The 27491-nt window shown below is 38.4% G+C and overlaps 1 protein-coding gene and 1 long non-coding RNA gene across 6 annotated transcripts in view; one reads left to right on the top strand and one right to left on the bottom strand.

The window, feature by feature from the left end:
- Celf2 (CUGBP Elav-like family member 2) overlaps positions 1-27491 on the top strand; it is an 808044-nt gene that overhangs the window by 263303 nt on the left and 517250 nt on the right. The gene's annotated exons all lie outside the window — the stretch shown is intronic.
- LOC141417534 (uncharacterized) overlaps positions 7715-27491 on the bottom strand; it is a 34404-nt gene continuing 14627 nt past the window's right edge. The window contains exons 3-4 of the long non-coding RNA XR_012442171.1: positions 11522-11638; positions 7715-11228 (exon numbers count right to left, since the gene is read on the bottom strand). This is a non-coding gene — a long non-coding RNA (uncharacterized lncRNA). The remainder of the gene's footprint in view (positions 11229-11521; positions 11639-27491) is intronic.

The raw sequence follows: 27491 nt of genomic DNA, 5'->3' as shown, positions 1-27491 counted from the left end.
TCCTCCTACTTACTAAAAAGACATATTTAGTGAAACAGTGTTATACCAGCAGCAACTTCATACATCTAGTATTTATTGTATTTCTTGACTGGAACAAGAAGTCAAATTGAGAGACTGACCCAGATCATCTAGGCTTACATATGTATAGTTGAATAGTCACACAGCAATGAAATCAAGTAATGACACATTTGTCAGTACACATAGCCATGGGTAAGCCACACATGACTGTATTTGCAAATTGTGGTAAGTGCAGAAGAATAAAGAGGATAGTCACTTTGATAGAAAGCTACTGGGGCTTAGGGTAGAAGGTGGTAGACACTTAGACCTGAAGTGTAAAAAGGATTCAGCTTTGTGAAGATCACCTGGAAAACAGACAGAGATCATCAAGGATACAGAACTAAGAAGGACAGCATAGATAGATGGTCTAAGAATGAAAAACACTGGTAGAGTCACAGAACTTACAACATGGTCTGTGGCAGGAAACAAATGAGATAACTCTTCATAAGCCATGGAGAGGAGTCTGACTCTGTATTTTAATAACAGTGCAAAGGACAAAATGCAGGGTTGTTTTGTAAGAGAGGAAAAGTCTGATCCATGTATGTATTAAAGAATTCTCTCTGGAAGAGGTCAATGATAGGACTGGGGAAGCCAAGATAAAGGGCACATGGTAGGTTGGTGGTAATTGGGACCACATAGTGGTGGGGGTGATGAAGAGAAAGTGGATGGAAGCAAATTCTTTAAAAGAAGTAGCAGGATTTGCTATGATCATGAGGGGGATAAGAGTATCCAGAATGACCCCCGCTTGCTGAATTATCAAACCAATGTGACTTGTTGTATAGACGGGGACAGAGGAGATGGGGGATGATTTTGTTGTTGTTATTGTTTTATAGAAGGTTCGTAGGAGGATTTAAAAGTTCAGTGTATGGGTGTCTTAAGTTTGAAATACCCTTGAGACAACCAAGTGAAATATCAAATAGAACTAATTCAGTTATTTGGTTTACAAATATTTATTTAATGTTCAGCATGTGTCATATACTGTTCTGTTATTATTCATGACTCTGGCTTGAAGGGAAGTTTGTGCTGAGTATAAAATCAGCTTAGAGCTCCTAAGAGTGCTGACTTCATTACACAAGGCATACTACCTTAGTTGAGAGTTACTAAGTGCTCCTAAAAAATGAACTAAATTACAGCTCTCCATGCTGTCCATAAGATTTTGGGTTCAGTGACACCTGAGTGACAGGACCCAGTCAACAATGTGTATTAATAATCAGTGTGTACAATAAGGGGATTGGACTCTGATCACATGATAAAGCGAGAGCACACAAGGGAGATATGAGGATAGGTAAGACACCCAAAAAACTAGATAGCATTTGTTGCCCTCAATGCAGAGAAACCAAAGCAGATACTTTAAAGTGACAGAGGCCAATAGGAGAAGGGTACCAGGAACTAGAGAAAAGGTTAGTTTGAGAAGAATTAATTTAGAAGGTAATACACATGTACAGGAAAGCAATGCAAGTCAACTCCCTGTATAGCTATCCTTATCTCAACTAGCAAAAACCCTTGGTCCTTCCTATTATTGCTTATACTCTCTCTTCAACAGAATCAGAGATAAGGGCAAAATAGTTTCTGCCTGGTAGCAAGAGGGGTAGGGGGGACAGGGAGAGGATGGGAGGGAAGGGAGGGGGCAGGGGGAAGGGGGGAGAAATGACCCAAACATTGTATGCACATATGAATAAAAGGAAAAAAAGTCAGTGTGAAAAGAGTATTACCATTTATTTATAATTGTAAAACATTGATATGATCTAAATGTCTATCACGGAAGGAAAAAAATAGTACATATTCATATATGGTAATGTTAAGTAGTCACGGTAAGTAAGTTCTCTTGAAATGTATTTAATGGCATAAGATAAAATTCAAGAATGGAGAAGTAAGAAGACTACCTGGGAATATTTATGTTATGATCCCAACTTGTTTTAAAGACTGAAAGTAATATGTACAAAGAGAAAAGACTGGAAGAAAATTAGTAAAAATGTCAATTAGAGTTATCAACAGATGATAAGGTTTGAAGCTGTTATTTTCATACAAATTTAAGTATTTTCAAAATGTTGTATGATGAAACAGCCCTATAGTTATTGATTACTGATAGTAAATAAGAGAAAAGAGCACCATGTAGGAACTTTGGGGAAACAGGAAGAACCAGTACAAATGATCCCTTACACTAAAGTTAAATGTATACACTGGATCTACTTTCAGTCACTGAAAGGATTAGCACTATTGTTTATAGCCAGTGTATCATTTGGTTACAGCTCCTTGGGGAAAATGTAGAAAAAATATCAAGAGATATTCTCAAGTAAGAAGGCAAACAAAATAATAAGTGAAATTATTACTGTCAAGTAACATTTACTGTGCACTTGCCATGGGTTAAGCATGCTTTTCAATATTTCACACTTAAGAAAGGCAACTGGAGAAAGCTAAATTCACACTGGATTAATTTGATTTAAATACTATCCCTTCCCTTTTCAAATACTCTGATGTAAAGTTAGGGATTGAAAAATTTAATAAACAAATACACACATGCAAATATATGTGTGCATATGTGTATATCATCTTCATATAAAGTTAATTAAGCAAGGGAAAGCTAAAATTTAATTAAAAATTGTGTCACTAATTCTAGCCCTAGTGATAAGGTGGAAGAATATAATGCTTGTCACCTGTCTGTCTGTTGATTTACCATTAATTAAAGACAAGTTGGTAAAGGCATCCTGACACTCAAGTGGTGAGACCCTGCTCAGATTTAGTTGCTATGGGTGCAAATTGAGGTCCCTAGAGTCACTAAATCTGTTCCATTCGTATTCCTCCTAGACAGTAGCATCTAAAAACTCCAAATCCCTTTGTTAAAGCTGATATAAAGACCTGCAAAAATAACAAACATCACTTCTCAAAATAATTGTTTCAGGATTTCAAAGATGTCTCAGAGATGTCTAGAAATCCCTGAATATTCCTTGTGCTCTTTATAGAATCCAACGGGCTTAAAAAGATCACACTGTGCTAACAATATCTCCTTCTCTGAGAAATATTGGAGTGTTGAACTTGTGGGAAATCTTTTTGTAATCTTGGTTTGGGAGTACATTTTAAATCAGATTTTCTGATATCCCCTCCCTCCCTCTGTCCTTTTGTTTGAAAATGAGTATTCTCACCTTGCATGCAATTACACTAAATAGAAAGAGAGCCTGCTGTGTTCCATGAGGAAATGTGCTTTCAGAAAGGTCAGCTAACTGTAGTCTGGAGGTGGAAGAGTGAATGTTCTGGAAAGTAAAAGAACATAATTCCAGTTCAGATATAATTTCAAATCTGACACAGAATCAAATTTGTATCTGAATTGCACAGAATTATAACTCTTTAATGGGTAAAATAGACCACCATGAACAGAACCATTAAATATGCCGGGTATTTTATAATTCCATCCAGATGGTTCCTTTTTCCTTTTCTTTCCATAGTTCTTTAAATATAACTTCATACTGTTGAGCTAATGCATTGTGTTTAGTCCCAAAATTGACCAGTCAAGTTAGATTCCTTGTAAGGCTATAAATTTCATGACTTAGTTTGTTCATTGCCATCCCCTGGTAGCAAAGGAAGAAGATGGAGGTATTAATGGACCAGCACAAATCTTAAACTGCTTTTGGAACAGTGAGTGTAGAATACAACCTGCCTGGAACTGAGGGGGGAAGGGGGGAGAGGGTAGGGGGGAAGCAGGGGGGAGAAATGACCCAAATAATGTATGTACATGTGAATAAAAAAAGTAATGAAAAAAAGTATATCACATTTCAATTTGCGTTCATAGAAAACTTTTTAAAACGTTGAGTGAGAAATTAAACAATCAAGTGTTTTCTAGTGTTCTTGTAATCTTCTCTCGTGTAGCTGTCCCATCCTGGTCTTGTTTTTAAATGAAGGTTTGTTTACTTATTTATTTTTTGGCAGTACTGGGGTTTGAACTCAGGGCTTCTCACTTGCAAGGCAGGCACTCTACCACCTGAGCCATTCTGCCAGCCCTAACATCCTGGTCTTGTTTGATTAAAGTTTAAAATACACTCGCAAATCAAATATACTGTTGAAAAAATACCCTTGTTGAAAAAAACGATGTGTTAGTAACAAGTCATGATCGGCTTGGTCACTGAGTTGACAAAGGTGAGATTTTACTTCACTCACTGGTGTTGTAACTGAGAATACTCAAGTGCATGCAGCCAAATCTAAATCCTTCCTCTGACTTGTGCTCCTCTTGAAGGGAGTCTGGCCTGTGACTTAGCCCCTGGATACTCCATGGAAGTTTTCTGTCATTATCAGCCATTGCTAATTTGTCTCTCATATTTTGGAATCCTCCTTGCCACCAGAGGCATGTGAATGTCTGAAGCTCTTAAATAAAATTGGCCCTAAAAAAACCATAAAGCACTATGGCATGGCAAGACATGGTGATTCTTATATTTTAAGGTATTTCTGTATTTTGTATTCATGTATGAAAATAGAACAATGAAACCTGTTGAAATTGTTCTAAGAAGTGAGATGGGGACGAGAGAGAATGATTAGAGGAGGTGAATCTAATTAGAATATGTTGTAAGTACATATGTAAATGTCACAATTTATCCTGCCTGTACAACTATTTTATGCTAATAAAAGAGAAAAACATTCAGACTAAGTAGTTTACTGATACTACCCAAGAGGAAAAGTGCTGGTAGTTTTAAAAAAAAAAAATTCTACCATGATAGGCATTAAAGTGTAATACTGACTCAGAATTATTCTACTGCTAATCCTTAGTTCAACATTATACACATTTACATATATTACAGTTGTTCACAAACATGGCTTAATGTTCCTAAAGACAGTGTTTTTCAACTGTTTTCAACACTATGACCCCTTAGTGAGTTTATAAATCAATGTTGCAGTTTGAAACTTCTCTTCTTTATTTTTAAATGAAAGATCTTATAGAACAAAAAAATTCTCTGAGTGCACCTCATATTACAAAGGTAAATATTGCTCAGTGAAATGTTTATTTTAGTTTGTGTGAATCTGGTGGGTTTGTATCTATGTCACAATGTGAAATAACATTTGAAGAAGCCAATATGATACGAATTTTATTTCCTTTTTTTTTTTTTTATTTTGCAGTACTAGGGCTTGAACTCAGGGCCTGTACCTTGAGTCACTCCACCAGCCCTTTTTGCATTAGGTATTTTTGAGATAGGATCTCACAAACTGTCTGCCCAGGCTGGCTTTAAACAGAGATCTTCTTGATCTCTGCCTCCTGTGTAGCTAGGATTACAGGTGTGAGCCACCAGCACCCGGTTGTTTTATTTCCTTTTGATGATAGTCATATTTTTTTAAAGTTCCACCCCAAAAGTGAATTTTAATTTCAAAAGGTATGTGTGTGTATGTGTACATGTGTATAGAACAAGAGCGGAGGATTCTAATCCATTTGTGTGTGTTCATGTGTGATTCTGCAACAAAAAGACTGATTCACACACACACAAAAAGAATAAGTATTTGACCTCAGAATTACAACAGTTTCCACCATCACTTCTAGACCTATTCACTTAGAAATGGAACAACCTCTTGTCTTGCTCACTGGTATAACTACAGGCAAGATCAATGTCTTTTGAGAATTGAACCCACTCCGAGAAGAGAAAATGAAGACAAAGATTAGGAAATACAACATGTTTGTCAATTGATCATCGCTTTTGTTCTTGGTTAACTAAATGAAAATTGCATCTCTCTTATTCTTATTATAAAGAAAATCACGAATCTCTTGGGAGAATTCATGGAATGAGAATTTGACTTGTGAAACTGCAAAATTCTTTCTAACGTACTTCTTTTGGGGATATAGTCATAGGCCCCCAACTTTCCATATTAAAATGAAGTGTATTCCTTGGATGATGCAAAGAACATAGACCCTTCCTAAAGTTACATGAACAACTCCAGAACAAAGTTCATGACATCTAAAAAATAGACCGCTTTACTTAACATTGGTGCTAGATTTATGTTTTTGAAGTGTATCTAAAGGTGAGTGTTTCTTACAAACAGGATGATCAAGAGGTCATATGCATTATTAATTCAATTAAATTGCTGCTTTTTAAGAGATGTTTTGTAGTTCTTAATAAAATTAAATATAAGCCAGGCACAGTGGCTTATGGATGTTATCCTAGCTACTTGGGAGATGGAGATAGAGAGGATCATGGTTTGAGGCCAATCCAGGTAAAAGCAAATAAAACTCTGGGTGTGATAGCAAGTGTCTGTCATCCCAGGTACATAGGAAGCATAAATAGAAGGATTGCTATCTAAGTTGATATGAGTATAAATGTCAGACCTTATTCTAAAAATAACTAAACAAAAAGGGCTGGGAGCATGGTTCAAGTGATAGAGCACCTGCTTAGCAAGTCCAAGGCCCTGAGTTCAGACCCCAATACCACCACTAAAAAAATCAATAAATATAAACCAAGATTATTTGGAGATATATGCATTCTGAGGTGTGTGTTTAACAGTTGACTAGAAAAGTACTCAAAATAATCCACTTACACGATGAAACAGAGGCACTCTAATTCACACTTTTTAGGATCATAGAGGAGAAACTGAGAAACTAGTCCAGATCTAAGTGATCTGTGTGAGGAGCAGTGGGCATCAAGAAGTGGCTTCAAAGGGAATTCCACTGCCTTAGAGTCTGTGAACTCGATGGTGCTTACTCCCAGGTGCACTTTCCTTGTCATTGTTCATAAATTTACATTAAAATACTTTAGACCTCTTGTTTCAGGCTTCAACCATTTTAGCCAAATTTAAATACCATTGGCCTCCTGCTAAATCTCCAGCTCTGACCTTCTTTTATACATTTGTTCTCTGCAGCCCAGAACAAGTCTGTCTGACATGCCACAACTTCACCTAGTTGCCAAAGCCTTAAATGACAGCACTGTTGACGATAATGCCTCTTGACTTTCTCAGCCATGAACGATCCACTTCACTCCGTTGATAGATGAGAAGGCTTTGTGAGTTAGGTCAGTGATCGTTTCCTTTTAGGACAAGATGAGTTGTTTCTGCCAATAGATTTTGATCTCACTATTGATAAAGACCATCTTTACTGGTGTCCAAAATGAAACTGATAGAGAACTTTAAATTCCAAGTTCATATTTACAAAAGACAAATACCAAGAAGAAAACTTTAAAAACAAAGGAAGAAAAAATAGGCAGTTATAAAATATAGGCTTGCAATCTCAAAATTTCACAAAAATCTTCATATTAAGGAGATATGAGAGTCCATAAGTAGTTCACAGAAAATTGATATAACCTTTTATCATTTTAAGATGTGTGAAGTCATGAGTTTCTTCTTTTCTCTTTTTTTTCTTCTATTGCTTCTTCTTCGTGTTATTACTCAGGATAGCTTTGGTTGCAGGTAACCAAATGGTTTTCAACAATAGGGAATACATTGGCCTAATATTCTGAAAACTTGAAGATAAGATAGGCTTCAGATTTGCTTTGATCTACTGATGATGCTCTATGACCCCACATCTCATAGACTCTGCCCTCCAGTCTGCTGACCTCCCCCTCAGGGCTTGATATAGAGCACTAGCTCTTGGTCCAACATTTGCACAGGAAAAATGTTCAAAGGGAAAAAAGAACGGGATATTTTTGTAACCTTTTCAAAAGTAGCAGGGAAATATTTTCATAAAATGACCCTGCATGTGATGTTCATGTCCTGTGATTCCAAGTTACATCCCATGAGCTTTCCCACAAACTTAACCAGACCACTTATACTTGCCTCTGAAACTGAGGGGACAGGTAAGATTGACATGAGATACCTAGGTAGAAAGTAAGTACTAGGTGCTTCAACAAAATTGGGGTTCTCTTGGGATAAAGAAATGAGAAAATAGATACCACACAGACAACAAACCTTACCCAACTTTCCAAAAAATTTTTTTCTTCCTGCTTAAACCTAAAGTTTACTATCATAACAACCACCTCTCTATGGTTCAGTTTTACCATGTGTTGGGTTTTGTTACATATAAAATGCTCCCTGAGCAATGAATCTATGTCTTCCACAGTAATTTCATGCATATATTATCAGGGCAAAATTAATAAATATTTGGTTATTTTATAAGAATACATTTCCTATACAGTCAAGATTGGTCTTCTTATGTATTTTGCATGCCTGAAATATGACACATGATATGGGGACTCACCATGTTACTGCTATGTATTTTCTTTGGGAACTACTATATAGGCCATCTAATATTCTAATACAGCAGATGTTTCCAAATTTCTGTCTGTATTTAAAAGTTTCTAAGACAATTTATTTAATTGATTTGCTGAATATTATTGACATGGTAATATTTGGTATTAAGGAAAGTTCACTCCTGGAGATACAATATGAAGATATCTCTGTCTATAAGAATTTTACCTACATTATAACCCATTACTAAATATTTAGAGTAGAGTCACTTTTTTTGGTCTTAATACAGGGTCTCAGTATTTAGCCCAGGTAGACCTTGAACTTTTGGTCCTCTTGTCTCAGTTTTCCAAGTGCTGTGATTATAGGCCTGTACCACCATACTCAGCCTGGGGTGTAGAGTGATTATGTTTGGGATAGAGTTGAGTTTTTCATGACCATGAAAACAATCTCATAATTTTCACATATAGAATTTATTTTCAATCCTCCTAAAGTACAATTACATTAAGGCTTCATCTATAAAATACATTTTGTATCACATAGGTTTATTTCATAGTTGTTAACTAATTTATTGAACATCAAAACCTGTTTACAGTAGATTCCTTCTGAATATTCTTCTGTTATGTTGACTTCTTTTGAGTTATTATGTTGATTTAAATAAACTCTTGAAAAAATATTTTTATTGGTTTCTTCATTTTTTCTTTTCTTGAGCAGTCACTTTATCAAGTTTATGATTAGTGATTTTCTAAGGACTATTGTCCTAGAACAGTGTTAATATCAAGACTCCAAAAATGAGATTGACTTGAAAAGTCAATAATTCTTTTGTAATTCACTGGACAAAAGATCAATATACCTAATTTTTTAAAACTTCAGGAAATTCATCAAATTCAACAACAAATACACATGTGTGCCTGTCTGTCTGTCTGTCCATGTGTCTATGAAGAGACATACAATCAAATAGGCAAATGACTAAAAAAGCAAAAGAAGGTTCAGTCGTGTGCTGTATGTGACAAATCACATGTACAACAGTGTAAACGGAAGAGCCCAGATGTGTAGAAGACGATCCTATCCAACTTTGCGCAGTGCCCTGATCTCAGCATAATAACAAAATTGCCTTACGTGCATTTCTCAGAATATATCCCACTGTAAAGCAAAGCATGACCTTATTAACAAGCATACGAAAAGATATGCAGTAAGATAATAAATAGAAAGATAAATCAACTCAACTTTGTTCAGAAATATAAGAAACAGTTACTTGTCTTGAAATATATATTTTGAAGAGATTGAATGTTCACTTATGATTTAAAACAAGAAAACATAATGGCAAATACTCCTCTTTAGCATAAAATAGTAGCAATGTGGGGGCAGGGAGATAAAAAGTACAGCTGTTGCCCTTGTTATCCAGTCACTGAATTTGTTACAAGATGGTTACATTTTATGTAGTTTAAAACTGATAGGGAATCTTTCAGTAATAAGCAAAGTTTATAAACTAAGCCCCTTCTAGAACTGAATTGCTTGAGCCCAAGGACTTTTCTCTCCCTCTATCATGGGTTCAGATGCCTACATTGTATCTACAGGTACCACAAATCAAGTGTTGTTAGCAGTTGAATGATATTGACATTGCTATCAGCAATCTACAGATTTTCATTTTGAACTGTGGCATTCTGAAATAAGTTGAAGCAGAAATAATATCCTTGGGTTGAAAGATTTCAAATTCTTTTTATTGATAGGTGACATACAGGACTAGCTATGAGTAAGTGGAGAAAGCTTTGAGAGGGCAGAAATAACAACTGGATACCTGACTACAATTATGGAAGGGGAAAAACAAGAGGAGGGTTAGAAGACAGCCATTCTCCATTCTGTTTGGTTTATTAAGCTTCAATTCACCTTGGGCTCTTTATCTACTTTTCACCAGGTTTGTCTCTCTGCTTTATTCTTTTCAGAACTCTAGAAGGAATTAACACCACAACCCTTTGGCAACACTTAGCAGGAAACCCTTGGAGGTCAGCTATATGAGGCAGTGTAGTGACATCTTCCTGCCTGCTGCAAAGACAGCATTCATCATCATTTAAGCAGATGCATGATGTCGCTAGACTTACTCTCAGCCACAGGTCATCAGTGTCCCATTACACAGCCAGTGTTGTCCCAACATCCATGTGGAACAGGAATCTCTAGGCTGGATATGGAAATCCTTGCTCAAACTCCAAGGAAAACTAAATGCACTAAATCAGTTGGTTAATTATCTGTGTCATTGACTTGGAGCCTTAATGGAAAAAATGCATTTCAGACATTGCATGGCTGCAAACAAAGAATTACAAGGTGACACTGACTATATAATTGACAAACTGCAGTGCTCTTAAATAGTATGGAATAAAACAAGCCACCTAGCCCAAAGAAAGCTCCTTTCTCCTCTTTTTATTCCATTCTTTTCCTCTTCTCCTGACATATGCCTCCCTCAGTTTCCCTAAGATCAATGCCATATGTCTTCTAACTTATTTGACTTTTGATTAAAACTGTCATATTGAGCAAAGCTTCTAAGAGGTTTTACTACCTCCTAATTGTCACATGGTTCTCCACTCTTTTTAACCTTGCCAAAAGCTGAAGTTCTCCTTAGTTGGTACATATCTGTGCTTCACAGCAATAGGAACCATCTCATCTTTATAACACAGATTTGCTATCTAGTCTGTGAGCCTGATCATAACGTACAAATTCATCTTTGAAGCCAAATCCCAGGGGCACAATACTGTGTGAAACCAAGGTGAAATTGCAACACATAAACAGAGATGCCAAACCTGACGTGCCTTTAAAGCAAGGATCTGTGAGTATTGGTCAACTTCAGTAGGAAATGAGTGACTGCTCACCAAACAGTCAAGCATGGCTTACCCGGAGCCTCACCCTCAAGTGGAGCCATGTGTCCCTAATGACAGAGGAAAATTGCTATTGTCGTAGAAGGTTTATATGTCAAAATGCTTGTCTTCCCCTCCCTACCAAAGAACAACTAGTCTCCAAGTTGTTTTGGATGTGTATTCCTGTAGAAAAACCATAGAGAAAAAGCAAATTATATTCTGGAAAAGAGAATGTTGTTCCTAACAATAGTAAAATAGCCAAGATTTTTGTTGTTGTCGTTGTTTGTTTGGTGTAGTGCTAGTTTTAAACTCAGAGCCTCATACTTGATAGGCAAGTACTCTACCATTTTTCACATAGCCTCTCATGATCTACCTACCTCCACCTCCCAAATATCTAGAATTGTAGGCACACACCACCATACCCAGCTGAATATCTATGGTTTTTAGCAGGCTTATCAGTATTGTCTGACTCTTACCATTCCTGCCCTGGTCCATCTAGATTTAGTCTGAACTCCTCTTCTTTGTTCCTGGGACTGAATCACTCTGGAGTCTTCTGTTAGTACTCTTTGGGTTCTCCACACGATCCAGATTCACTTGGATAGAGAAGAGATTTTGCTATTACTTGGTTTGGTGTCTGACTCCACAGTTTATTCACTCATTGCATTCATTCATTTATTTCCTATACCATTTTATTCATTTATTCACTTAATTCATGACATACCAACAAGACTTGCAGTCTGGTATGGGAGATGGACACAAAAGCAGTAAATGAATGCTGCCTATAGTTAGAGCAGCAATAGAAAAACATAGCAAAACCACATACACCTACTCAGGGGACTCGGGAAGATTTCCCAGGAGACCCAATGCATATGCTGATTCCTGGAGGATTCATGCAATGTGTCTGAGAAAGGAGGAAAAAGACAAGAGTATGTCTAACAGAAAGAGCAGTATCTGTAAACATGTTGAGGAGAGAAACCAGACACTGGTGGTTTCAGCCTGTAATCTTAGCTACTCAGGAGATGGAGATCAGGAGGATCACAGTTCAAGGCTAGCCTGGGCAAAAAGATAGACCCTATCTCAAGAATAATAAAAGCAAAAAGGGCTGCAGGTATGGCTCAAGTGGAAGAGTAGCTGACTCACAAGTACAAAGCCCTGAGTTCAAACCCCAGCACTGCCAAGTGTTGAAGCAAGAATGAGCTTTGGTTTTGGGAGGAACAGAGAAAAACTTAGACTGAGCATAGTGAATGAGATCAGGCTAAGGTGTCAGCAAAGGTCGAAACAGGCATGGCTTTATAGAGCTTGTTAAGGAGTTTGTTCTTCAGCTTAGAGCAATAAAAAGTTGTTGTAAGTTGTCTAGTAAAATGATTTAATGAATATTTCAAAGGATAGTTTTTCATGAAGTATTGGGTTTGAGTGGTGAGAATTAAGAGTCTACCAATCAGTTTGGTCAATAGTTCTGACAAAATATTATGATGGCTGAATTAAGTAACAATATAAATGAAAACGAGTGGACAGTGACAATAAATACCTAAGAATGGGAGTCGAATGGAATAGGTGATTTAGTGGGATATGAGAGAAAAAAGTGTAAAACATAGCACTCGGGCTCTGACATCTGCCATGGAAGGGAGACTAGTATCGTTTTATAGTTCTCAGGAACACTTGAAGGGCAAATTTGAAGAAAAATGATTATATAATAAGTTTTTGACACATTAACTTTTATAAAACTCTAAGAAATCAAAGCAGACAATGTGAACAAGTAGAGTTGCAAGTCCCTGAAAAGGCACAATGCTTAATTTTATGTGTCAACTTGACTGAGTCATGAGTACCCAGCTATTTGATCAAATGTTATCCAAAGTGTTTCTGGGATGGAGGGTAAGATGACATCTAGATTTGAGTCAGTAGATACTAAAACAGATTGTTCTCCCAAATATGGGGTGAGCCTTATCTAAAACTAATCCTTGACTGAGTAAGAAAGAACTCCTGCCTGACTAATTGGACTATAACATGATTCTTATCTTACCTTCAGATTCAAACTAAACACTGGCTGTTCTTGGGCTTTGCCTGCCAGCTTCTAGACTGGAATTTACACCATCAGCCTGGTTAGTCCTGAGGAGTTTAGACTTGAACTATGACTAACATTATTTCCTGGGTCTCTAGCTTTTGAAGTGTAGGCCTTGGAACTTTTTAGCCTTCATAATCAGATGAGGCAATTCCTTACAACAAATCATAAGCATATGCACAGACACATACACTGCTGCTTCTGTTCCTCAAGAGAATCATGACTTATACCAAAAGTATCTGGCGATGATATGAATTTTAAAGTTCTGAGCATATGGATGGTAAATGGAACCACGGGAACTGATAAGATGGTCTAAAATCAGGAAAGAAAAAAATAGATCCTAAAAGTGAGCTTAGAAGCATTCTAATGTTAGAAGTTGAGTGGAGAAAGCTGATTCAACAACAGAGACAGAAGGGATGACCAAGGAGGTCATCATGAGACTTGGGCATCATGAAAGGAAGAGAAGAATGCTATAAGATAGGAGTGGATGGATATACACTGTGGTGAATTTATGTCGATGACCAGGCAGTATTCATTGGATTAAGTAAAATGTTAATCAGTGCCTGTATAGTACAAATGCATTATGACAGGAGATGGTAAATGGAAGTAGGGAGAGGCAGATCTTGAAGTTAAGGAAGTAGGGATTTAGTAGGAAATTTATCTGAGAATTTGGTGTAAGAGAAAAGAGAATAGATTGTAGATGCACCTGGAGTCCTGCAAGGAAAGCAGGCCTGTGCTAGATTTGCACATGTAGAAAGAGTTCAAACTAATGATCAGGAATGAAAACAACATTCCAGAATGCTCTGGGAAAGACCACCCTCCAGCTTTCACAGGAAGTTCTCAGGTATCATGCAGACTGGAGTCACACCCCGTGCCTGTGCCTGGGACACAGCACTTACCTTCCCAAGCAAATAATTCCAAAAAAGGTAAACCAAGGAAAGATTTGAACAGAACTCCACATTCTTAGGGCTATTGTTTCTGGGTTTTGCTTGAACTTCATGTTAGAAGACCTAGGTTTTAACCTAAGTTTTCCCACATCTACTCTCTTAGCTTCTCTGAGCTACAGTTTGGCCATTTAAAAAAATCAGCATACCAAATGTTTCTTTTCCTGTGGAACTTAGGGATGAGTTATAGGAATTAGGTAACACACAAGGAGAGATGTCACTAACGGCAAAATGCTGGCTAAATTTGTATTTGTAAAACTTTTCTCTTATGAAAAAGTAGTCATTTGTGGAGTTCCAACGTTTTGCAACAGATTTCAACTACTCTCCCCTCCACACACCCATTTACGGTACACAAAAGCAACCTTATCCCTTATGGTGAGCCTTATGAAGTTGCTTGTGAAATAAACTTGGTAATGGACTTGGAAATTGAGATCCCTAAGGGTCCAATAGTCTGCAATTATAATTTGGAGGCCCTCCATCTCACACAACCTGGGCACGCAGCCCAGGTCAGAAAACCTTCTCTGGACGGTCATGGGAGCGAACGGCCTTTTTGTGACAAATCAGTATCCTCCACAGAGCTGCCCTGAGTATGAAAGAAGAGCAAGAAGGGCTAAAATGTAGATAATGGCAGATGAAACTGAAACGTAAAAACCATTTATTCTTTGTGCATTGTATTCACAATAGTGTGGTTACTCAAACTGTGGAGCTGTGTTAAACAGAATGAGGCATGGGCATGGGAACAGGGGGGTCAATGTATTTTCACTACATAGAAGCATAAAATCAGCTAGAAAGAGACTGTTGGGACATGGAGAAGGAAGGAGACAATTAGAAATGCAAAATGGGAGGAGACTGGCTCCTATAATATTTATTTATTTGTGACAGGTAAAGCACTCCATCATATCACCTAAACCATGGAGAATTGTGCTATTGTATTAATTACTCTCCTTAGTGACTCTCTGAGCTTTGGACTATTTAAGTTCTGGAATAAGAAAGTGCTAATGGATAGGGTATTGTAGATGGAATGAATTAGTATTTCATGCTGTGCTGCTGTCTGAAAGAGTTTTAAATGGTAACCCACAGACTTGCTGTGCCTCCTGCTTTTAGTGTTCATTCAGCCATTTGTTTCTATTAGTAACAGAGCAACTCTGGGGTCATGTAAAAATTCACAAAGGAAGAAAAGGAAAGTAGATGTCAGTGGGACACTTGGGGAAGATTAACATGTTTTGCTATGAGGCTGTTTATGGTCTACTTTATTGTGTATATTGAAAATAAAACCCTGATAGCTCATGTTTGAAAGGGAGATCCTTTTAAAATTCTAAATCAAAGCTACTTTGAGTGGAGCTTTTCAAAAAATTATACTTTTCACAGAAATTTTTTTGGCAACTTGGTACTGATTCTATACTGTGCCTTTGCTCCTTAGTCATTCTTACTCATCCAACCCAGGTTTCCACATTCATAAGAAGTCTAAACAAATATGCTTATGGCAAAACATTTCAAACTTCTACACAAATATTCATGGAGACCTAATCAAACATAAGAGAGACACTATATACTGCATGAGTATCTTCTGAGCAGAGACAAGACCAAGGTCTCCAAGAGAAATGAGCCTGGAAGATCAGTGTCTCCAGAGAAGAGAGTACCAGGCTGGGTATTAATTTCAGAAAAAAAGTTTGCAGAAAGGACACCCTTTCCATAAGACCATACGACCCCATGATGTCTTACAGTCTCACTTACCCTCTCTATTGTCTTTTTTAATAAACATTATGCCAATAGTCTACTTTGAAACTTGGAAGCAACACAACCAAAACAAAAAGAAGTCTCCTCCAAATTCTTCCCACTGCCTTTCAAGAATCCATTTCTGGTTCATCTGTACTGACTAAATCCTTCTCTCACACATCTCGCATTCTTATGTGAATTCTGCCTTGGCGAGACTCCCCAGAAAGCAAAGCCTGAGGCAAAAGCTTATGTGCAGAAATTCATTAGGAAGTGCACTCCCAGGAAGGCAGAATTAAGGGAAAAGAGGCATAAAAAGAGGAAGAAGTGAGAGCCGATACAAGGGCAAATTACTATTGCTAAATGGGCCACCTTTGGGGATTGAGATTGAGTGTCAACAATTGCTTGATCTTGTGATGATGTCCAGAAGCCAGACAGTGTGTCAAGGGAAGGAGAAAGAATGTACCTGCCAGCCCCCATTACCCATTGGTCAAAGTTCACTCTATGTACTTTTGTGAGTTTCACAAGCATGGCACTGAGCAGGTCCCAAGACATTGCTTGCTTTAGTTCTTACAAAAATAGAAGGCCCAGGGCATAAGGTGAGTGGTGCTCAGTGCATTAACATCAGGAGTTATTGGGTTCTACCCACACAAAATGGACCTGCATGAACACAGAGCTGGTTATCGAGCCGTGAATAGGCAGAGCAAATAGCCCAGGGCTTGGAAATAGAGGCGGTTGAAAAGATCTGAAAACCGACCAGCCAGAGTCTTCTACGCCCTTCAGTTGTACTGAGTCCTCTACTACAATTTGGACTTCACATCCTGAAGATGCCCTGAGAAGGGATGCAAAAGCAACCAGTCCCCTTGAAGCTAGCACACAGCCTCAATATCAGAGACTTAAAGTTAAAAGACGAATGAAACAAACAGCAATCTGACCTACTACATTTGGGCCTGAGGACATGAATGATATTCAGCCTCCAACACCCATTCTAGATTTTCTTGTGCTCAGCCAGCACTGGGTCCTGTCTGTGTTGCTTACCTGAAAGGTTGACTCAGACTTTCCTCCCTGAGGATATGATTGTCTTTTCTTCACAGGGTTGTGGTTAGTACAGTTGTCCATTTATCATGTTTATTACTTAACACATAGCACCAAGACCTACTCCAGTGAATCTCCTGGGTTCCAGACATGATCTCTCTATTCCACTGTGCAGCACCCATCCAGCAACTAATGAAATTCAGGATAGAACTACCAATTATAACTGCTATGACCCTTTGGGAAGCCAAGTGCCCTTTTGCAAGTGTCTCAAACACTAATCCTGGAAAATAAAACTTATGATTTGGTGGAAACTCAGCTTAGAGGGACAGAAGCACAGATTCCATAATTTGGTTATTGAATGATGGGGTAGATGATGCTACTCCCATTTCTATCTTGTTGGCTTCTAGACCCATAGATTCTATCCTTACCTGAGTTCTTATCAAACTATTCCATTCCTGTATAAGGCCAGCAGTTATGAGTCCACAGAATAACAAAATGATTCTGTTGAGATTTGCCCACTTAGAACTTTCTTGGTCATAAAATATATCCAAGATGATCTTATGTGGGATGGATTAAGTAGGTTGGGGCTTTGTGAAGAGAGACAGAGAACAATACCTGGATCCTCAGAAGGGCATATTGTTGCCTCCATCAAGTTGGAAGAGGTCTGATGGGAGTGACCTTCCACAGGGGTTTGGCAGGACTATGTAAGGAATGGTAAGAGAGGCAGGGGATGCAGCAAGAGCAGGAACAAGGTCACTGTTGCTAAGAGGGAGACCATACTTTTGGGCTCAGTTTTAATCTCCATTCCTGCTCCCATGGCTACTATTCATGGGTCCATTATACCTGCACAGGGATTGCCTTAGATAAAGCCTGAGGGACATATGCAGCATGAGTTGCCATGCCTGTCAGACCATACAGAAGTGGGGCTCCTCTCCCAACCTGAAGGGTATAGCAAGTTTTCTCAGACGAGATGAGCTCTGAACCAAGCCTTAAAGGCTTTGTAGGATTTGGTCCAGAAAGGTTGATGGAAATAACCTCCCAAGTAGAGAGAATCTCAGATCAAGGCACAGGGCTGGAACAGTGCTTGGAGAACTGTAATCTCTTTCATTATTTGCAAAAATATGCCATAATGAGAGGCTATCAGCTAGTAGATCATGTGGGATCTTTCACCACAATAAGGAACCAGCTTTTGACTTCATATGGGCTGTCAATCCACTGCAAATTTTTAAATAGAGATAACTTAGAATTATCTCTTAATTGCCTTTCTCTGGCTTAAAAGTAGAGGATCAATTTGTAGCAGTAGGGAGAACAATTGTAGTATTACTGCAGTTGTCCAGGAAAAGCTGGTGATAGTCTAAATAACTAACAAAGTTATCAAAGGTGTTGTGGTTTGAATATGAACTGTCTCCCCCAAAACACTCATGTGTTTCAGGCTTCATCACCAGCTACTGGTGATATGGAGAGGTGATTAGATCATAAGGATGCTAACTTCATCAGTAGCAGTCCATGGGTGAGTTCATACTGAATGTGCTATTTGGAGGTGAAGTATGGTTGAAAGAAGTAGGTCACTGGCAGAGGTGGGTGTTTAAAGGGTATATCTTGCCCTGACCCTTTCCTGTCTGTATCATTCTGCTTCCTGGCCACCATGAGACAAACAACTTAGCTTCTTTATGCCCTTCTGCCATGTTGTTCTCTCTCACTGTGGCCCAGAACAATGAAGTGAGCTGACCATGAACTGAAACCTGTGAAACTATAGCCAAAATAAATCTTTCTCCTTTTAAGTTGCTTATATTAGGTATTTGTCACAGCAACAAAAAGTCTGACTAACAAAGGAGGTTAGGAGAAAAGAAATAGTTTAGAGATTTGTTTAAGTGGTAATAATATCAATGGGACTTAGTAATCAATGAGATACAGAGAGAGGCTAAATAAAAGGTTTCTAGCTTGAGTTCCTAAGAGAATGTGGTAAAATTAGCTGGGATTGAGGATATAAGAGGCATTGGCTTGGCATAAAAGGTGATTCAAGCAGTTGTGGATGTTTACACTAATATACGCATGGACTATTCAACTTGATGTCTAGAAGAAAGCCAGGGCTGGAAATACCCTTGTATTTGTGAGTCAAAAATATAAGAACAGCCCAGCACCAGCGGCTCACGCCTGCAATCCTAGCTACTCAGGAGGCAGAGATCAGGAGGGTCACAGTTCAAAGCCAGCCCAGGCAAGTTCTGTGGGACCATATCTTGAAAAAAACCATCACAGGAAAAGGGCTAGTGGAGTGGCTCAAGGTGAAGGCCCTGAGTTCATGCCCCAGTACCGCAAAAAAAAAAAAAAAAAAAAGAAAAGACTATATGAGATCACCTAGGAAATTATCTAAAGGTAGGAAGTAAGTGAATCATGGATATTTTCTTAACTAGACCCAATGTGTAAAGAGTAGGCAGGCAAGCAATAACTTCCAAAGAGAAACTGAGGAAATAAATAAATTCGAGAAGCACTAAGGAAGAGTTTTGAAAGTTAGGAGAAAGTAACAATGCTGGGCTTGTAGAAGAAAAGGAACAGAGTTTTCTGAGAATAGAGAGAAATTTCATATCAAAGTTGGAAGTTGGATGGCCCTAATTTTCTCTGACATAGGGGGTGAGAGATGCATGATGGACATGATGATTGAGTGACTAGCAAGGTGAGAGGAGGGAGGGCTGCCCTAGTCTCTGATGGTAAAAGGATAAAGAGGGGACAAGATAAAGCAAAAGCTAATGTGTAGCTTTTAAGGTCCAGCCAATGGATTTTGTATCTACCCTGCTCACTATAGGACCCATCTACGGCAAAGTTCTGGAGGTCTGGGGACACTGGAAAAATGAGGTGACAGGGTAGTTGAAGCAGCTGTATCTTCTAAACTTGGGGGAAGGAGTTTAGCCAGTATGAATTTGGAGCAAAATGAAGAATCATAAAGTAGAAGCTTGAGAATGAAAAGAAATTATAATACAAATGAGGGAGCTGGAATAGTAGACCAAGGTGAGAAAAAAGAATATAAGGTCCAAATGGGTCTTAACTATACAGGGACACACTGCCTTGCCAACTCCCCTCCCTAAACCCCATTAGTGCCATCCCTGGTTCCTCTTCTTCACCAAATCGTGTTCATCTTATATCTCATACTTCTGAAATCCAGCTAAGTGAATTAGACTAATCTGTTGAATGAATTCATGATAAAATATTGATGGCTAATGAATGCTTGATGTGTTATCTGTCTCAGAAAACAGATTCCTAATGATTATGACTTGTCTAGGGAAGCATCAGAGTCACATATGGTGCTATTTAAATACTAAGCTCCCCTGGGCTCCATCCGGAGGAATCCTGATTCAGTGGCTCTGAGAGAGTGCTGGGCATCGGAATTTTTCTAAGTGCCCCTTCAAAAAGGAAGGTTAATGGAGAGAGATGGGAGAGACGATGAGCCTGCTTCTAGCTCCTCAAATCCATAACTTCTATATGCAGTGAAATATTGCAGTTCTGCTTTTGTTGGTCTGTAAGGCTTTTTTATTCTCCATTTTCTGATTTTGTATCTACCCTGCTCAACTTGCAATAACCCTACCTAACTAGAGTGTCCTTTTCCCTCTGGAGCCAAGAAGACACATGACCTAAGGACAACCAGTCAGAGGCTTTTCTGTGAGGTTCAGAAATAGCTCTGGAAGCCACAGTTCACAATGATGTTGCCACTGTGGTATAAATTTCAAGCCACTGGTGATCACCTTCAGATGCTGGTAGAAGTTCCTCTATTAAATGAAGGCAAGCAGAGGTAAAAATGGCATGTTTGGGCCAAGTATGATGGCACATTATCTGTGGTCCTGCTACTTAGGAGGTAAAGATGAAAGGACCACAGTCCAAGACTGGCCTAGGCAAAAGTACAAGACCCTATCTGAAAAAACAAACTGAAAAAGCAAAATGAACTGGGAGTATGGCTCAAGTGGGACAACACTTCCCTAGCAAGCATGAGATCCTGAGTTCGAGCCCCAGTAACACACACGCATGCGCGCACACACGCACACAGAGAAACATGAGTCCCTGAACTTGGTTCCTAAACATCCTTCTTTCAGTTCTATGCACTGTCCTGTATCCTTCCCAGTTATAGGAATCAGCAGTACTGATTTCACTCACTTGCAACTGACAAAGTCCTGATTGATAAAAATATATGTATATTATGTGTACACAAATATATATGGCAAATCCTTGCTAAGTACATTGACTTGTCATTCATTTCCCTGAGTTCACGTCTCTACATGGACAGGAAACTCTTTTACGATTGCATATCATATACTGTAGCAACACAGAAAGGAAGTGCATTAATTTGGCTGTCTAACACGTTAAAGGTTTAGATTGTAGCATACGTCTTGCCAGTATTACTATATTCCAGAACAAAAAAACCTGTAATTAGCACAGGAGTTTTCTGAGGTTCTGGTTTTAATAGCTTGGAAATTTTGCGTTGCATAGTAGGCAATCTGAAGACTCATCTTCCAATTCTGGGTTTGCTACTATCCATATACATGATTTGAGGGAAATCTTTGGGCTCTTTAAATCTAGTTTCAATAGCAAAATATAAATTATGTGATTCTAGATTTTTAAAAATCTACTTTAAACTGTCAAATATATATGGACACTTCTTCAAGTGTTTAAAAGTACATAAAGTTAGTTTGTTCTTCATTTAAATACAATCTCTTTTATCTCTTATAATTTAAATTTTGCTAAGCAAATCATTTTGATAAGCACACCCATGTACTGAAGGCTTGCCCAACCTGAGCATTCACAAATTAGGGTCTGAATCAATGAACTTGGGATGGGCCCAAGTGAACAGGTGGATGAGGTAGTACCACAGAGGGAACTGGGAGAAATCACTGTCAAGAGCCAAAAGCTGTAAATTCACCATTGCTTCTTATTCCCCCCAAAGGCAGAGCTACAGAGGAGAAGCTCTGGATTCCTCTTTAAATTGTCCCCATGAGATAATTAAACACAGATCCTTTATTTCCTAGGAAGACTCCCATATGGCTAAAAGATGTGAAAGATCAAGGCAACATATGTGAAAATGTGTCAAGTAAAAAGAAAACTCACTTATTTGAACATCTTAAAAAATCAAGATAAAAAAGAGAGTACCAAGGGAGTCATAAAAAGTTAGCTCTAGGCCAGAAAAATGCTGCTTTTAATTTCTATACGGTAGAAGAAAATTTAGTGCCATGAGTCACATTTCATTAAAATGTGTACCTTTAATGATTTATATTATCAAATTTGAATGGAAGAGATAAGATAGGATAGTTAAAATTGTCTTGCATACCATTTACTCAATAAGTAGGACCAACCACTTGATAGAAAAAATATAGAGGACATATCTTTAAACATAAATAGCAAATGGTTTCCAAGGAATATGAAACCAGAGAGAGAAAAACAATTGCCCACTATTTATATTCTTCTACTGTTAAGACTGTTCAGGGGCCCTGTTGGGTTACATATGCCTGAACATGGGACTCTAAAGATCCTTTTGCTTCAGGCACCAATACCTAAATACACACACACAAAGAAAAAGGCACAGATATAAAAAAAAAAAAAAAAAACCCAGTTAGAAGTATAAAGAGTGAAAGTGAGAAATTCTTCTGTAACCTTTCCAACTGGAACAATTCAACTGAAAGCCTTTTGCATCATTTTGTGGTCAGACTCCAATATAATGTGTAGGAGTTTGGTTTAATTATGACACTCAAAATTCTTACAGGCATTTATACACATTTGTACTTATTCCTTTGATTTAAAGCTTACTGTGTTGTATCTGTAAAAAAATAAAATGAGTCATTGGAAAAATCTGAGGCTCACTATTTGACAGACACATTGAGCTTTTACGTGGTTAATCTGACCATATTTGCTCTTTGACTTGAGTGGCTTTTCAGCCTTGGCTGTATATTAGAATTACCTGAGTGTACGAAAGACCAGCCCCCTTAGTCCATACTTCTGGGATTCTGTATTCCCTTAACTTTGACCTTTCTGCTGATTTTTGAATGCTTTTCTGCCTTCTCTTCCTTTCCCACATGTGCAGACCCCACTGTTATCTTTTCAACCATTAGCCTCTCAATGTTCATAACAAACTACAAGTCAAGTCTAATTCTTCACTGTACACTTTCCAAGATTCTGGCTTCTACAATTCTGAGTCCCAAGTCTAAACTAGGCCCTTACTTAATATTTCTGGTAACTTTTAAAAAATTTTCTGTATATGCTGCTTCCACTTTTCAATCAGCCAAGAAATATCAACTATTTCCTTTGTACTGTTTTAGCTGCTACAAGTAGAATTTCAAACATGGTAGTTGGGGTCTCTGACCCCAAGGAGCCTACACTGGATGAAGGGAAACATACAATAAATGCAGACAAATAAATGAATATGTAAATACAGAGAGCAGATACACACTCTGAAGAAGCTGAAATAGAATAACATGGTTAAGAGGGTGACAAGATAGTGGTCATATTCTCTTGATGGCTGGGAAGGCTTCTCAAGTGAGATGATTTTTTAAGTTAGGACCTAGAATATATCAAGAAGCAGACTGGAAGATAGCTGGGGAAAAAAGGACCAATGCAAAGGCCCTGCTAAAGGAGTGAGCCTGGTATGTCTGAGGGACAGAAAGGAGGCCTTGGTGGCTATTTGGGTAGGATAGAGAGAAAATAGGGAGAGATGAGGTTATAAAGATAGGAGAGGAAGAGAGTAAGGAATCCTTCTAGGTCATGGTAAGGATTTCTGAATTTTTTCTAGAAATCAGATCAGAAATAGGAGACCAATGAGGAGCTTTCAGCAGCTACACTACATGTTTGGATGATGGCTTCTTCATTTTCCATTCCTTCTTTGACCAGCTCTCATCTGGCTTCTGCTGCCTTCATTCTTCCAGCAGCGATGGAGCAAAGGTTAACACATCCTCCATAAGGCTAAATCCAGAGTATTTCCTGCCTTGTCTTCTATGTCACTCTATGCCCATACTCCTAAAATACTCTCTTTCCTCAAGCTCCATGATATCCCTCTCTATGGTTAATTCTCATGTTCTACCCACTTCTGACCCCTCATTTTCCTTTGTGGGCTTCTCTTTTCTATCTTCCTTTAATAGTTGCTATTGTGTCCTTAGCCCTCATCTATTGTGTTGTGTCCTTAGCCCTCATCTCTCTGTACTTACATCTAACCAGATCAGGCAAATCTCCCCCACTCCATAGATTTTAATTACATCTCTATGCTAATGATGTTACCATTAAAGGTTCAGCCCAGTTTCTGTCCCAAGCTCTGGGATTCACAGTGTCTCCTTTGTATCCTCACAGGGATGCTACAACATCAGCAGGTCCCAGAATGAATCCATAACTCTTTGTCCAGAGCGGTCACTCCCTCTGTGCTTCCTACCTTAAAGAATGCTACTGTATTTGATAAGTTTCTCAAGCTAGAAACCTAGTTATCATACATCATGCCTCTCTCTGCCTTCCCCTCAGCGTAAGATCAGTCATTCCATTCAGATTCGTTCTGCTTTCAGAGCATCTTTCAGCTCAACCTCCTGTCCTCTGCTCCGCCTCAACTGCCTTGATGCAAATCCTCTTCCACCTTTTGCCCATGCCAGTGATTCAGGGACCTAAGTGGTCTCCCTGCCTCAGTCCTGTTTCCATCCAGTCCATACCACAAGTGCTGCCAGATGGTATTTCTAACATGTGAATGGTTATATGCTCCCCCACTTACATCCATTAGTGGCCTTCTACCCTAGCCCCTTTTTCCTTGAGAATGAACCAAATGCTGAAACATGATCCTATAGTCCTCTGTGATCTGGCTGCTCCCTACAACTATCTCCAAACTGATTCCTTATCACTGTGTGTTCCCTGCCCATCCTTCCTCTCCCTTTCCTCAGAGCTGTTCCTTCTGCCTGCATAGCAGTCTTGGCTCACACCTCATTTCTACTTGACAACTTCAGGTCTCAAACTTCTATAAGAATTCTCCAAAAATAAAACAAAACAAAAATCTGACTCATGATGAGTATAGATATCGGAACATTTGGGTCCAAGATAGAGGAACCGTATACCCCATTTTTTGGAAAAAGCCCTGCATAGTGAGGGTATGGGGGATGTATCTCATTTTTATGGGTACGGTAATAGGTGGGGAAGATATGACATGGGGAAGATTAAACAGACTCAGTGAAGCAAGAGAGGGGGACCACCCACTTGAGTGGGACTAGATCAGCAAGAATGCATGACCCCTCAGTGCTTTTCTGTGCAGATATCCAAGCAAACACAGGCATACTTCAAGAACTAAGTGACCTCTGCTTACAAGACTTTCATAAGTTGTAAATTCCCAGAACTCAGAGTAAGCCTTGGAAAAAGGAGAAAAAAATATGAATTAACTGAACATTATCTGAGGTACTTTGGTGAAATGGATCTCAAAAAATAAATAAAGTCAAGTAAAAAGAAAAATAGAGACATTTCTTGCACACCTGTGTTGTGAAGAGAGATTTGCATTGCCTCACTTATTACTCTGAATACTAGTCATCTGTTTAATTTGCTTGTTTCTCTACTGAGACTGTAAATCCCTTTTTTATACCCACAGTACAAGGTCTGGCTAATAATGGGTGATCAATAAATATATGTGAAAAGAATAAATAAATGAGTGAATGTTTTAGAATCAAAAGTGAGTCCTAAGTAAGAATTCTGAGAACCTTAGTCTGTTTGGAAAAGAGAGCAGGATACAAGGATCTGTGGAGCAATAGGTTTCAATGGAGATACAGGTACGGTACCATTGAACTTAGGTACAAAAGCAGACAATGGGTCTTGATAACAATTGGGTATTCTGTGAAGCCAAACTAAGGAAATCACAGTCAGAATTTGTACACACCCTGCAACCTCCGAGGGCAGCGCACAAAGAACAGAGATAGATCAAGTAAGACACTAACTGAGGACCTACTAGAAAGGCATTTTTAAAGAGCCTAACAGTTTCTGTGCATTTGAACAAGCATAAGTCGATTTTTCTTCCTTTATCTTTTTTACCTCTCTATCTGTATGATGTCATCTCTCCATGCTTTATATTTGTATAATGGATTACAGTTCCCGATCTGTGTTCATTTAACCCTCACAGGTAGTAGAATATGTGTATAGCTTAAGGAATAGGCTCAAAACTCAGAAGCCAGAAATTTCAAGCTAGTTTTGCCCTACTTTCTCTGCCAAGGTCTTTTCCTACACAGTCAATTAAGCAACTGCAACATATGGTGAGTGTGGAGCCAAAACTAAAAATGAGGGTCATGCACTTTGCAAATGTAAAATCCATGCTCAAGCCAGGGCCTGATTTGGGGAGCAGCCAACTTCTTTATTCTCAAGCCCCTTTCATTCCACTGCTAAAAACTTTCCTGTTTTTCCTTCTCCATTTGCTCTTTCCTATCTTTTCCTTTCCTCTTTCCTCCCATCTCCCTGTCCTCCTCTCTTTATGTAGTAGATGAAACTTTCTGTTACCAAGCATGAGTTCCAAACAGAATGAATGTGAACAGCCAGCCCCAGGGTCCTCATACTTCAACCATCATCATTTATATCCAAGGACATTTTTCTTTTTAAGTAGATTTTCATGGCCTTATCTCTAGAAATTTGAATTCAAATATTCTGGGATGAGGCCCAAGTACTGGTATTTTTTAAATGCTTTCTCACCAAATCCTAAAGTGCATTCAGTATGAAGAACCACTATCTAAACTTTCCCTCTATTACTTGCTATTCTGTAAATTGGATCCATTGACCTGAAAGCTATGAAGGAAATTTCATTGACATCAGAGCTCTGTACATCTAATTATTCACTCAACCACTTATCTACATCATGGGCCCAAATTTAAGAAAACTTAAAAAAAAAAAAAAGAAAACTTTAAACTTTTTAGAATATGGAGTCATTCCTAAAGACCCATATCACCACAGAAAGGCTTGGTTAGGACTGGCAGTTATAGAGGATAGGGGGTGAGGTTGCAAGTCATGTGGGAAAGGAAGGAAAGAGAGGTGGGTTCTAATAACATTATCCATTGTAAGTTCTGATGATTCTGGTAGTACAAAGTTTTGTATTTTCATTTTGTTTTGCTTTGTTCTTCGCAAGAGGAATAGCTCACACTTCTTTTGAGGAAAATACTTTTTTAATCATATATTTGAACATCTAATATGACTTTAATTCTGATTATTTTGTTTTGTTTCAATGAAAAGTCTAAAGCCAATGAGCCATTAGAACTTTCCAATCTCACTCAATTCTGTGCATAAAAATATCAGGCAAGAATGAGAGTAATTACTTCCTGGAGGCATATGTCTTGGGCATTTTAAAAGAGGACAAGAAGCCAGTGTTTCTGGGTGTTGCCATGTTAGCAGTCAAGCTTGGTGAACTCTGGACATCTCTTCCCACTGATCTAAGGGAGTATCTTGGTTAAAGCAGGAAACACTTCTAAAATGAAGGAATATAAGCAGCTATATCCTCTGGTGTTTGCAAGGGTTTATTTTTGACACCATTATCTTGAATCCTACACATCAACATAACTCTAATTAGTTTAACATGTCAGTGGGTATTAGGTTGAAGCTATTATAGACTCAAGGAACTACTTCACTTGGAGCTCAGCAGGTTTCAAAAAGCAACATGCCTGTTGGTAAAACATTCTCCTCTTCTTAAATCATCCCAGAAACACTAAGAAAGCAAATAATTCCATCAAAGAA

The sequence above is a fragment of the Castor canadensis genome, chromosome 15 (assembly GCF_047511655.1).
Source record: "Castor canadensis chromosome 15, mCasCan1.hap1v2, whole genome shotgun sequence".
Taxonomy (NCBI): Eukaryota; Metazoa; Chordata; class Mammalia; order Rodentia; family Castoridae; genus Castor; species Castor canadensis.
This window is presented reverse-complemented; position numbering and strand designations above follow the sequence as displayed.